This window comes from Schistocerca nitens, chromosome 4, assembly GCF_023898315.1.
Source record: "Schistocerca nitens isolate TAMUIC-IGC-003100 chromosome 4, iqSchNite1.1, whole genome shotgun sequence".
Classification (NCBI taxonomy): Eukaryota; Metazoa; Arthropoda; class Insecta; order Orthoptera; family Acrididae; genus Schistocerca; species Schistocerca nitens.
Window position 1 is genome coordinate 658,384,016 of NC_064617.1, and position 12,977 is coordinate 658,396,992.

The following is a 12,977-nucleotide window of genomic DNA, read 5'->3' on the forward strand; positions in this document are numbered from 1 at the left end:
TTACCTTCATATATATTGACGAAAAGCACTCTGATCATTACAGTATTTCCATTCGAACCATCCGCTGTCTATCCCATCAAACAACTGCATAAAACATGGAACAAGCACTCGTTATTACAACATCTCGACAAGCCTTGCCCACTAGCACATCTCAACACGAACTGACTACTACGAGTCCTCGACAAGAACTGCACTCCGCTACATCTCAATAATCATTGCCAGTGGAGGCTGCGGAACAATACTCTCTAGCGCGATCTCTGGCGCTGTGGCTCAGTGTAGCCACCTTTCATATGCCCTTCCTCCACGGGCTAGAATTTGATGGTATTTTTGCCAGCATTGGTGGTGAAAATACCACCAAATTCGTCAAAAAAAATACAGACAAAAATAAAAGATAATATTAATGCGTAAATATGATATAACTAGCTAAAATTTTGGCTTTGCACTGACCTTTCAATAACCTAATATATAAAATACAGTAAGCAATACAAATTCTTTCATACATGTGACTTTACATAACAGTTTACACAAGTATTATGTGGTTAAACAGTTCAATCAATAGCGTCAGCAATGACGAATATGTGCAGGTAAGAGTCTCATAACTTTTCACAAACAGTAATACACAAAAAATCAGTTTATACAAATATTCACATAAACGCTTTTGATTTAAAAAAAAAAAAAAAACAAGTAGTTGATACTTCCAGCAGTAGCACCCAGCAATGGTCAACAGGTGCAAATACCAACAAGTGACATTATTTCAATAGAAGCAGTCCATCAGTGGCACCCAGCAATGTTGAACAGGTGCAGATATCAACAGGTGACATTTTTTCATTAGAAACAGTCCATCAGTGGCATCCAGCAATGTTGAACAGGTGCAGACACCAACAAGTAACACCATTTCAGTATAAGCAGTTCCATTAGTGGCACCAGCAATGTTGAACAGGTGCAGATATCAACAGGTGACATATTTTCAGTAGAAGCAGTCCATCAGTGGCACCCATGAATGTTGAACAGGTGCAGACATCAACAGGTGACATCTTTTCAGTAGAAGCAGTCCATCAGTGGCACCCAGCAATGTTGAGCAGGTGCAGACATCAACAGGTGACATCTTTTCAGTAGAAGCAGTCCATCAGTGGCACCCAGCAATGTTGAACAGGTGCTACAGCAACAAGTGACATCATCTCAGTAGAATTAGTTCCATCAGTTGCACCCAGCAATGTTGAACAGGTGCTGACCGCAGTCCATAATATTCACTTGCACTAATCACACTGTTCATCAGAGTTTATCAGCAGAAATTAAACATGTCCTAGTGGCACAAATCATGTAGAAAAAGTGCAAGTAACAGTCCATAATATTCCCTATCACTAATCAGTCAGTTACTCAAAGTTCATTAGCACAAATTAAACATTTCCAAGTGGCACCAATCATGTAGAAAAAGTCCAAATAACAGTCCATAATGTTCACTATCACTAATTACACAGTTCATCAGCAGTAATTAAACATTTCTAAGTGGCACCCATTATGTTGAACAAGTGCAGGTAACAGTCCATAATATTCTCCATCACTAATCAGACAGTTCAGTCATGAACCATAGTTTGAGTGCACACACAATTAACAAAATTATTATCAATGCTCTTAGACTAAACATACAAATCATAATAAACGCACAAATAATATCAGGTAGTTGTCATATTAACTATTACAGTACACAAATAACAGTAAACCTATAATATTTATGGGTGTCAGTGCAAGCCACAACAAACAAGTAAAATAATATTTAGGAGAGAGGTTGGGATCACTTCTCTGGGATTATAAAAGGAAAACACACAAAACACTCTCACTCATCTTTCATCCACATTTAGTGCTCCTGTGTAGTTGAATAGTGTTAACTGTGTAAATGCAATTCTGTCAAAATTTTATGTTCATCATGTGTATCAAGTAGTAGTGGCAGCAATGTATAACAGTCAATAATAGTTAGTCAACGTCATAGTCATCATGTCAAGACCAATGTTTGCCAAGCCAGATCAAAATATACGGTTGCTGAACAACTGTCAGTGAGCCAAGATATGCAAATGCTTCTTCTCTCAAAAAAAAAAAAAAAAAAAAAAAAATATATATATATATATATATATATATATATATATATATATATATATATATATATATATATATATATATATACTGCTTAGTGATTTGACAAAGTGTGTGTGTAGACAATCTTCCTTCTACTAGAGTGTTCTAGTCTGCCATCTTCATCCTCCTTGTTCCATACAGACCAACAAAAAAAATATGCTCCTCACTTACTTTACCTCTTATCCACCAAAACTCCAATAATCATCAGCATCACATAATCTCAATACTTCAATAATACCTCTTACGTCGATACACATAAACCTTATCATCAATATCATTTACCTTACCTCTTGTCCACTAAAACTCCAATAATCATCATCATCACTTAATCTTAATACTTCAATAATACCTCTTCAATATGTCGATACATATAAACCTTAGCACCAATATCATTTCACTTCCATAGCAACTCTTTCCTCTAGTCAGTCTCCTCGAACAAGTACAGACAAAATCCTAGTGCAACTTCAATTCATCATCTCATGCAATCCGAAGACACAGTGTTCACACACAACCTCTGTGTAATCCATCTGACCCAAATTTTCTACTCATTATAAATTATAAGATGGATTTTGGTTACCTTGTCCATCATCAAATAAAAGAAATGCATACATGACCTCTAACAGCCTTTAGTTTGAATAACTTTCAGTAAGTAAGTACGATTACGAAGTGTTAATGATCATAATATTTCACAGTGTGTACACCACTTCAAGAATCATGGCAAACAGAAGCAAACATGTGGAGTATTTCTTGTGTCAAGTGTCACTTCCTATTTCAATTGGTATGTCATGTCGTTAGCTTCCTTCCTATTAGCATAAATTTATACAGCTTCCATAAAACCTCCAGCTCATGTGACTTCTATGAAGTTTCTTGTACTAATGTCGTACGTAGAATTATAGCAGTTCATTTTCTTATCTTAAAAATATAAGGCACTGAGCATAAGCAAAACAAGCAATAGCGAGTAAATATACCAGTAGAGAACAGAATGTCAACAAGTGGATGCAACACAATTCCTACAACGAGGCTCTGCCAAGCGAACAATCTATAATTAATACCACAGTGTAACCTAAACTCTATGTTCATCACAGTATATCAACATTTCTGTACACCATATCAAAGAGTAGTTATGACAACAAAACAGAAGTGTGTAAATATGCAATCCATACGCACAGCAGCAAACATATATCTTACGTAATAAACAAGTCATTAGCATCATATCAGCATAAGCAAATAAATGTTCATATGAAATCTTAATAAGTAAACATGAAGGCACAAGCAGATAAATCACAAAGTATAACCTACATACATAACCACAGTCAGCACAATTAATCAGTTGACAATTACAATTTAAATAAATAAGCACAGCAGGCACATAATAAAAAAAATATGACATCAGTGAAAAGGCATAGCAGCCAAGCGATGCATAATATACATAAGTAATAACACTGTTCATTAATCAATAATTGTCAAAATCAGTAAATGTACACAAGCACGTCGCTTCACAAGTAAATTCATAGAACATGAAATTAGCACAAAGTATGAATCACGTAATCGCGAGCAGCAAATTACGTCTAAAATACGTACCTAAGTGGAATTATGTTACCTGAAAAATAAACTCAATTAATAGTTACCCTTTTTTAGTTTATTACTTTTTTTTTTTTTGAAATTACATTCTTCCTGAAATTTTCTCCATAGTAAGTCGTCTTAACGTCGGACATGCACAGAATTTACCTGAAGGTCTTAAATATTTTACACAACCGTATCCTGAAAAATACTGAACGTTAATAACATAATTTATAAAGTCACCATAGCTTTATACAGAATTTAGTCGGAGAAATTAGACTGTGTATTTGTTTACGTCTGTCAGTGCATTCGCACTGAGCGCTCGATCAGCTGTAGGCGCGTGACGTAGGAAGCGATTGTTTATGGTCAACGACTGCCTTGTGCGGCGCGCAGACTGACTGTTGCTTTGAGTATGTGCCGCCGCCAAAACACAGCGCGGTATCCTTGCACTCTCCGCATGTTTACGTATAACTGTTGGTTTCTCAAAAGTATGTCATTCCACAAAAATTTTTACGTTCGATATATGATGTATTCCCTTAGAGCGCCGAGATTTAAGAGTTTCTACTTCAACAGTGTTATCATGAATAATTTTGCGAATTCTATATGGACCGTTATAAAGCAGAAAAAATTTGCGACATAAGCCTTTTCCTTTATGAGACAAACGATGAGACTTAATTAACATCTTCTGACCAACTGACAAGATTTTTAAACGACCAGGACGTTTAGCTGATTTCTCTCTTCTTGCAGCCGCAGACGCAATATTTCGTAGAGCCAGGTTGACAACTTCAGAATGCCGCAGTTTCCGTGAAGGCGGAAAAGGAACGATTTCAGAAATGCGATTTGTTGGTACTTTATTTTTTAATATCAATAAAGGCGGTAAAGAAGTTGAGTCATTAGGAAGTTCATTCAGAATGTTTTGAAAAATATGAAGATACTGAGCCCAAGTTCTGTGATTCTGATGACAATAAAGACGGCACAATTTATTGATTTCCTTCATCCATCTCTCTGAAGCGTTAGATTGAGGGTGAAAAAGTGAAATGAAAATTGGTTTAATCTTACGACGCTGTAGAGTACGAAGCCAAATTTTAGAGCGAAACTGTGAGCCATTATCTGATATAACCTTATCAACATGACCAACTTCTTTAAGAAAATGTTTGATGAAAGTATTAGATACTGAACGAGCTGTTGCTTTGCGTAAAGGTGTCAAACACACATATTTTGATGTCAATTCCACTGCTACGAAAATGTACGCAAAACCATTAGTAGAACGAACCACTGGACCGAACAAATCAACCGCAGCCATCTCCTTTAATTTCGCTGTAATGATAGGAAACAACGGTGCTCTGTGAGAAACAGTTGGCGGCTTAGCCTTTTGACATAATTTGCATTTGGCAAGAACTGATCGAATACGTTTTTCCATATTACTGAAGTAGCAATTTTCTCGTAATTTATGAAAGCGTTTTCTGGGACCAAAGTGCGCATAACTGAAATGTGTGTACCAAATCAATTTATTGACCCACTCATCAGGAATACAAACTAACCAAACAGAGTTGTCGACCGATTTTTGTTTGAAAAGAATATCATTGCGAACTAAATAATACTGTCTGATCGCTACGCTTTCCTTTCTCCTCCACTTCTCCTTAATGTCCTTCCAGATTGGATCCTTATTTTGCTCCTTAGCGATGTCCTGGAGCGAAGATGAAATAAAATTCTCAAACGCAACACCTTGAATGTACATCAAACAATAATGGTTTTCTTTGCAGTCCTCTTCAGCACTTTGTTTCAAACCCATAGGTGCACGTGATAAAGCATCAGCAACAATATTTGAAGATCCCTGTATGTAAACAATACTAAAATCAAATTCCTGTAGGTACAACGCCCATCGTGACAATCTGTCATGAGTTAATTTCGTCGACATAAGAAATTCCAGAGCTCGATGATCAGTGTAAACCTTAGTATGCCTACCGAACAAAAATGTACGAAATTTTGTGAAAGCCCAAAAAACAGCCAAAGCTTCAAGTTCCGTAATCGAATAATTCTTTTCTGATTTAGAGAGAACACGACTTCCAAATGCAATAGTTTTCTGTACCACAACGCCGTTTTCTTCTATCTCTTGAAATAAATGTGCACCTAGGCCTTTGTATGATGAGTCCGTCGCCAAACAAAAATCTTTAGATAAATCCGGATGTGAAAGAAGTGGAGCAGCAACTAAAGCATCACGAAGTTGTTCAAATTCTGACTGAGCTTTCTCATCCCAACACCAATTAGAATTTTTTCCAGATAGTTCACATAAACGAGGTGTGGCCAAATTGTCCAATCTAACAAAGCGTCTAAGAAAATTACAGACACCAAGGAAACTACGGACATCACGTTTTGTGGTAGGAACAGCATAATTACGAATAGCGTCTAGTTTCTCTGGATCAGGGAGAATACCTTCTGTAGAAATAAGGTGACCGAGAAATTTCACCTGAGAACGACCAAATTCAGATTTTTCCAAGTTCACTGTCATGCCAACTCGTGCAAAAATACGTAATAATGAATCCAAAAGTTTGTTATGCTCACTCCAAGAACGTTTAGCAATAAGAATATCGTCAACATATGAAGTAATATTGTCACGAAGATAAACAGGTAAAATTTCATTTAAGCTACGAATGAATGCTGCTGAAGATACAGTAAGTCCAAACGGTAATTTCCGAAACTGGTAACAGTTACCAAAGGCTAAAAAGGCAATATATTTTCTACAATCAGGGTGGAGTTCTATTTGCCAAAAACTTGCGCACATATCAATCGTGGATAAAACTTTAATTCCATGGAAATGTTGAAGAAGTTCATCTAAATTTTGTGGACGGTCAGTTTCAGGAATAATAATATTATTTATCTGTCTGGAATCCAGAACCAAACGAATTGACCCATCCTTTTTAAGAACAACGTGTAATGGGCTGGTATAAGGGCTGACTGCTGGCTCAATAATGCCCTGATCTAACATGTATTGAAGTTCATTCTTAAACTTGTCTCTGTAAGCCAAAGGAATAGCGTACGTTTTCCCGTGAAATGGTGTGTGTTCTTTTACTTTAAATAAATATTGTAAGCCTTGTATAGTTCCTGTGTGATGACTAAACACTGTAGCATGTGAAGTCAAAATATGCTGCAGCTCTTCTCTTGCAACGTTATCTGGCACTTCAGCTTTTTTAACCTTTTCATTAATTAATTCTTCGCTACTAATTATATCCTCCATCGCGTCTCTGTATCTATTGTCATTGTCATGAATAAACACACTGTCGTCATAATGCTCAACGAAAACATCAGAAGTAAGAAACCTTAAACATTTTGTATCTGATTCAGATCTTGCTAAACACTCGAAAAATTTCAAACCTTTCGGCATTCCGGCAACAGTCAAATTCACACTTCCTTCTTTAAAGTTCAAAATTGCCTTATGTGTGTTAAGAAACTCCATACCTAATATAATCTGTGTACTGAGTAATGGAACAATAATAAAATTAGCAGACAATTCGTATCCTTGACAAATGAAATTTAGGTTGGTCTGTTGTTTAACTTCCACACCTTTTCCAGAAATCGCTCCTCGAATTGTAGTTTTAGAAATAGGTAACACAGGACAGGCAATAGTTCTTTCACATATACGAAAAACTGATTCATTAATGACGTTCAATGGGCTCCCAGAATCTAAAACTGCAGTGAACTTATTCTTACCCACACATACTTCAATAACAGGATGTAAAAATGCGTCTACATTATTTTCCTTTTCGCCTAGCAAAATGTCTCTCATATCTTCCAGGCGTACGTAGTGTAAAGTTGTAGTGTCATTACTTTCTGAACCGTCTATATTGCCGCCAGAAGCCGAAGCTGCAAGTCATGGTCGATTGTTTGCGTCACGTCTTTGATTATTCCCGTCATTTCGCGGATCAATTTCTACTATTTCCACTTGTCTCTCTGAATTTCTGTCACGCGGAGGATGCCAATTAGGTCCTTCCTGTCTGTTAGATGCAAATTCTTGGTTGTGTCTGTTATTAAAATTTCTGTTTTCCTGTCTGTCTGCATAACCACTTCTTGTATAATTTCGACTGTCACTTCTGAAATTACTGTTAGACCTACTACCCTGGTTATTTCTGTAGTAAGAATTTCTATTACTGTATGGATAATTTCTGTCTTGATGATACCGATTACTGTTTCCGTATGATTGATCATTCCGGTACGAATTACCGTTATTATAATTGTCTGTGTAATTTCTGTTAGAACGTCTGTTATTGTCATAAGGCTGGTATCTATTGTCCTGACTGTTACGTCTGTCATTCTCAAAATTACCCATATAACGCCCGTTCCGATCACTATCCCTTTTCTCTGAAAATCTATTGTAATTACTGTTACTGAAAAAGTTACAAGAAGTCCCGTCGTCGTTGTCATACTCAAGTTCTTGTAACAAAGTCTTAAAAGTCTCAATGTCGTCTTTACATCTTCCGGCTAAAGCAATTTGTCGTATGGATTGTGGCAGCTTAGTTAAACAAATGCGAATTAATTCAGTCGGGCTATAAGGGTTGGACAGGAACTGATTCTTTCGAATCATGTCTTCAAAGTATTCTGCCGGTGTGCGGAACTCAGACTGTTTAAAATTACGCTGCATAATCAGACTATGTTTGACTCTGTCTTGTGTGTTTTCGGACCAATATGCCGATAGAAATGCATGATAAAAATCATTCAGATTATTACAATCTCTAATGAGTGCGCGCATCCGCGTCGCTGGTTCGCTTTCTAAATATCCACACATAAATTCCAGTTTGTGACTTAGTGGCCAATTTGGTGGGAGTGCATACATAAATTGATCTAACCATGCACATGGATGTATGTCATTCTTAGAATTGCGGAAGATCTTAAATTTCCGAACAGTCAAAAAGTGTTTATAGTCAAAGTTTTCGCCTCGTAGCGACAAAGACCTACCGCGTCTGTCCCAGTTTGAATGTCGATTATTGTCAAGTTCGCGCGCCTGGCGCTCTCTTGTTGCATCCCGTAAATGAAACAAATTATTTTCTTCAAACCCCTCTGCTGTCTGTGATTCCAAATTTCTTTTGCTGTCTTTTCCTACAATTTCCCCTTCAATTTGTTTGACTTGCTTTCGTAATGCCTCAACTTCCCTTTTAACACGTTCATTAAATTTTCCCTGATTTTCAACATGCTTACTTATGTTCTGGTACTCTTCGGTTTCTTCAAATGGTAATGGAGCTGTATCGTCCGAATCTCTGTCCCCATTTAAACTAAGACTTGTCAATTTATCTGAAATCTCCTCAACTCTTTCCGATAAGTCACCTATTTTTTCTTTCTGTTTACCTACGTCTTCCGTAAGTGTCGCGACTCGGGTTTCAGTGTTGACACATTTGGTAGTTAACTGTTCATATTGTTGTGTTAGGTTATATATTCTGTCATTTGGTACTGATTCCTCGATTCTCTCAAATATTTCTTTCTTATCGTGTGCACATTGTAAATTTAACTCTGATAATTTCTGTACTATCACGCGATCTCTTTCTTCCTGTTCTCTATCCTGTTCCCTTTGTCTAATCTCTACTGCAATTAATCTATTATTGTGAGAATTCAAAATCGGTTGTACTTCTTCTCTGATTTCTTTCTTTAACTCATCTTTCATATTTTTGAAACATGTCCCTATTCGTGAGTCTAACCGTGTTTCCATTGTTTCCATCTCTGTTTCTAGCCGTGTTGCCACCATTTTCAATTCAGATCCTAACTGTGATCCCAATGAGTCTAACCGTGTTTCCATTGTTTCCCTATTAGTTTCTAATCGTGTTGCCAAAGTTCCCATCTGTGATCCCAGTGATTCCATTGTTCCCTTTTGTGAGTCTAACCGTGTTACCACTGTTTTTAATTCAGATCCCAAATTTAATATTACACTCATCAACTGCTCCATATTAACTGTTACAAAATTCTTTTCGCCCCTAACATTTCCCGCGAAACCAGTTTCCTTCGTCATAGCTGTAAAGCTATCTGAGTTCGATACTATTCCAGAATCTTCTGTCGTTAATCTCGGATTCTGTGAATTTTCTGATTGAGAAAAATTTTGAAATGGTTCCGGACTATTTTCCCGACTTATTAAATTGTTTTCCACTTCATTATACATGATACTGTTTTGCTCTGTTGGCGAGTTCGCCATGTTAACAATTTCGTCATTCTCACTGTCCATCATTTTTGCCTTTTTCATCGATCGCGTAATCATTTACAAAACATACAAAACTCGTCACTATATGAAAATTACAGAGAATATAACACGTTATCACCAACAATACCATTCACACGAAATGTTTCCCTCAAACACGATTAATCGAACAATTGAAATAATTGCACCAAATTGTCAAACGTGTATACAAGACAACAAAATTCAATTCTGAAAAAAAAAAAATTGGAAGAATGCCAATTACCAAATCTACACATACAATATAGACCACAATTACTAGACTACAAATTACTACAACAATACTACTGTCTACTATTTTTACAATCAGAAGAATTCCAAGGGAAGATCCTGGCAGGGTCGCCACGTGCATGGGGGCTTAATTAAATGAAAATGCAAATAATTTTAATTTTTTGATGTAGTAGCTGTCTGTCCGATTACGAAGTCTCGTAAATGGTTGGCCCTGACTAGTATTATTACGCTATCTGACTGCATAGAACAACAACAAAGAATGAAATGGAAATTTTCATTAACACAATTAATTAATTAAGTCCCCAGAAACTATAAAACCTACAAAACCAAAGCACAAGTGTAACTGTTCTGTGTGTGGAAGTATGACTCAACGTACGCATCTGGCACGGTTCTTCTTCAACAACACAAGAAATTTTAAATATCATTTATACTGAATTAATTAAAGGAAATAGAAATACCATAATTACTCAAGAAAATCAGAATTATACTCTAATCCAAGAACACAAGCCAGATGCTTTGTTGACTGAACCTGTAATGACGCATTATTTAAGACACTGAAATAATGAAAAAAAAAAAAACACAGAATATTTTACCTTCATATATATTGACGAAAAGCACTCTGATCATTACAGTATTTCCATTCGAACCATCTGCTGTCTATCCCATCAAACAACTGCATAAAACATGGAACAAGCACTCCTTATTACAACATCTCGACAAGCCTTGCCCACTAGCACATCTCAACACGAACTGACTACTACGAGTCCTCGACAAGCACTGCACTCCGCTACATCTCAATAATCACTGCCAGTGGAGGCGGCGGAACAATACTCTCTAGCGCGATCTCTGGTGCTGTGGCTCAGTGTAGCCACCTTTCAATCTGTCAACACCTGCTTTCTTTGGGATTGGAATTATTATATTCTTCTTGAAGTCTGTGGGTATTTCGCCTGTCTCATACATCTTGCTCACCAGATGGTAGAGTTTTGTCATGACTGGCTCTCCCAAGGCCATCAGTAGTTCTAATGGAATGTTGTCTACTCCCGGAGCCTTGTTTCGACTCAGGTCTTTCAGTGCTCTGTCAAACTCTTCACGCAGTATCTTATCTCCCATTTCATCTTCATCTACATCCTCATCCATTTCCATAATATTGTCCTCAAGTACATCGCCCTTGTATAAACTCTCCATATACTCCTTCCACCTTTCTGCCTTCCCTTCTTTGCTTAGAACTGGGTTGCCATCTGAGCTCTTGATATTCATACAAGTGGTTCTCTTCTCTCCAAAGGTGTCTTTAATTTTCCTGTAGGCAGTATCTATCTTACCCCTAGTGAGACAAGCCGCTACATCCTTACATTTCTCCTCTAGCCATCAATTAAATTTAATATTTCTTCTGTTACCCAAGGATTTCTATTAGCCCTCGTCTTTTTACCTACTTGATCCTCTGCTGCCTTCACTACTTCATCCCTCAGAGCTACCCATTCTTCTTCTACTGTATTTCTTTCCCCCATTCCTGTCAATTGTTCCCTTATGCTCTCCCTGGTTCTTTCAGTTTATCCAGGTCCCATCTCCTTAAATTCCCACCTTTTTGCAGTTTCTTCAGTTTCAATCTGCAGTTCATAACCAATAGATTGTGGTCAGAATCCACATCTGCCCCTGGAAATGTCTTACAATTTAAAATCTGTTTCCTAAATCTCTGTCTTACCATTATATAATCTATCTGATACCTTTTAGTATCTCCAGGATTCTTCCAGGTATACAACCTTCTTTTATGATTCTTGAACCAAGTGTTAGCTGTGATTAAGTTATGCTCTGTGCAAAATTCTACAAGGCGGCTTCCTCTTTCATTTCTTCCCCCCAATCCATATTCACCTACTATGTTTCCTTCTCTCCCTTTTCCTACTGACGAATTACAGTCACCCATGACTATTAAATTTTCGTCTCCCTTCACTACGTGAATAATTTCTTTTATCTCGTCATACATTTCATCAATTTCTTCATCATCTGCAGAGCTAGTTGGCATATAAACTTGTACTACTGTAGTAGGCATGGGCTTTGTGTCTATCTTGGCCACAATAATGCGTTCACTATGCTGTTTGTAGTAGCTAACCCGCACTCCTATTTTTTTATTCATTATTAAACCTACTGCTGCATTACCCCTATTTGATTTTGTATTTATAACCCTGTAATCACCTGACCAAAAGTCTTGTTCCTCCTGCCACCGAACTTCACTAATTCCCACTATATCTAACTTTAACCTATCCATTTCCCTTTTTAAATTTTCTAACCTACCTGCCCGATTACAGAGACGATAATTTTGATTACAGACATTTTCTATCAGTGAGAAAATTTAAAATATTTAAAAATGACAGAACACAGATTCACGCTTTGGACAGGATGCGACAATTTATTTTAGTACTTTCACCGCCATTGCCTGTAATGCAGAAACTAGAATTGGACTGGATACGACAATTTCCTTTTGAATTTTCTCCGGCGTTGCCTGTAACGCAGGAGCTAAAGTTTATTTGCAGCGCGTAATACATCTCAGGGGATTCATTACACTTCGATGAATATGTGCTGTAGCGTGCACAGAGCCCCAAGCCGTAGTAGTGCTATTTCATCTTTAGTTTTCTGCACTGCTGCCTTCTCTTCTACTATCCTTTATATCTATCAAAACAGCTCTTCAACTATCGATCTATCTAGGATTAAGAATGAGTAAAGAAAACCCGATACGACAAGTTTTATCTGAAAGTGACATTTATCATTATACGCTCCCGAAATGACAAGAACTACCAGCATAATTTTAATAATAAACAAAATTTTAATTATCAGTATCGTCAAAATTATCAGC